General features: G+C 53.3%; 1 pseudogene; it reads right to left on the minus strand.

Moving 5' to 3' along the window:
* Positions 1 to 401: 401 nt before the first annotated feature.
* LOC119368760 lies at positions 402 to 1,638 on the minus strand (annotated as a pseudogene).
* Between the last annotated feature and the right edge of the window lie 339 nt (positions 1,639 to 1,977).

Below are 1,977 nucleotides of genomic sequence, written 5' to 3' on the forward strand. Positions count from 1 at the left end.
CGCTAATCATTATGCAAGATTGCTACCAATCCTAGAACTGGAGCAATTGACATCACAGAACATGATCAAACATAGCATGCCCAAAATCGAAAATTTGACATCTATTGCGTGCAGCAATTTCAATTCAATCCGGTTGTCCCACTAATAAGATGCAGATCAACAATACACTAGATTGTAGGAGCCGTTTAGAGATTAAGCAAATTACTAGTCTGACAGAAATGAATTTAAATTCTAGCAAATTACTAGTCTGACAGAAATGAATTTAAATCATAAGTCTGCATAACGAACTAGTTAAATTCGCCTTTGACGATCAACAATGCATGCCGTCCATGAGGTGCTTGCTGACCACAAATCCACCAGCACAGCTAGAACAAAATACAAACTGGGGAATTCACGCGTTAATATCAATTGCCATCCTAGGATCGATACTACTGACATGACAGAGCATGGTTTAAAACGATGCAGACCGAAATTACACTATCACATTACCCCTAACTGATGAAGTGATCCAGAAAGATAGCCAGAGTCATCTAGAAATTGATTGAGCATAGATAATAGCATAGCAGCCGATTTTCTGACCAAACTGAACTAAAACCATAAGTCTGAATAATAAAGTAGCTACAGATCATCATCCTAGATAAAAAAGGCTGATAGGAGGAGCATGGCTTTGATCAACAATTCAAGGGATCCCACCCCCTTCAATCGCTTGTCGACGCGCTCGATCGATCGGGTGAAGTAGTGAGCTGCCTAATCTGTTGATGGATATGGCCCGTCCTGCAACAAGATGAATTGTACAGTCAGATTGATGGAATCATCGTCACTCAAGCCGGTGGGAGGAGGAAGAGCAGAGGAAAGTTTGGGGCTTTGGACAGACCTCGGAGATGTAGGCGACCTTGTCGGTCAACTCAGCGAGGCCGGCGAGCTCCTTGCGGTCGAGGAAGCGCGAGAGGACGGCGACGGCGAGGTCGACGTGCTTGACGGCGAGGCTCAGGATGGTGCACCCGCGGTCCAGGAAGTCGAGCGCCTTGCCCAGGTCGATGGCCGTCGTCTGACGGGGCTTGCCGTCCGGAGAGGAGGTGTCGTGCTTGCCGCCGGGGTGCGGGGGCCGGGAGCCGACGAGGTGCTCGATGCAGCGCGGGATGTGGTACTCCTCGGGCAGCTTCACGGCGAAGAGCGCGGCCCCGACGCGGGCCAGGGCCTCGGGCTGGGTGGTGGGGCGGGCCGGGAGGCGCTGCTCAGCAGCTCAGCAGCGCGTGGTGGAGCTGCTCGTCGGGCATGCGGGCGAAGGCGGGGTTCATGGCGAAGCGGCCGCCGTTCTTGACGGCTAGCTCGAGGCAGACGCTGAGCATGCGCGCGCCGGCCTCCATGCCGATGTAGTAGACCTTGAAGAGGTCCGCGGCGAGGTCCCCGAGCTTGTCCTCGTCGGGGGCGGCGGGGCCGGCCTGCAGGCGCTGCAGGCGGCGCCGGAGATGCAGGAGGCGGTCGCGCTGCGGGCGCAGGTTCTTGGCGGCCATCATGGCCTGCATGAGGACGCTCCCTACCTCCTCCTTGCTCACCTCTCCCGCCATGGCCGCCGCTTGCTTGTGGTCTCTCTCTCAACTGTGGTAGCCTGGCAGGGGAGGAGCGAAAGATTGGAGTTTTGAAGGAGGTCGGAGGGATAGGGATGACAGGTGGCTTTGCAGGACGAGCCATTTGACTACTTTTGACCGGGCTCTCTCACGGTCACGGGGGTGGCGTCCTCCATCCGCTACCACTCCTCACGCCATTTTCAAAATTCAAATTTGAAAATGCTGACGCATCAAGGTTTTGAATTCCGGATGCGAAAGCAAAAAACTCATGGGGCTCCGAGATTTCCGGTTGCAGGTACCTGCGATTAACAGACGATTTTTTAAATGATTCTGAATCCGGATAAAATTTGTTCAAATTCGAAAGTTTGGGCTATATTGCTCGCTAAATGTGTTTCTTTTGTTCCCCGCA

Source organism: Triticum dicoccoides, chromosome 2B (genome assembly GCF_002162155.2).
Source record: "Triticum dicoccoides isolate Atlit2015 ecotype Zavitan chromosome 2B, WEW_v2.0, whole genome shotgun sequence".
Lineage (NCBI taxonomy): Eukaryota > Viridiplantae > Streptophyta > Magnoliopsida > Poales > Poaceae > Triticum > Triticum dicoccoides.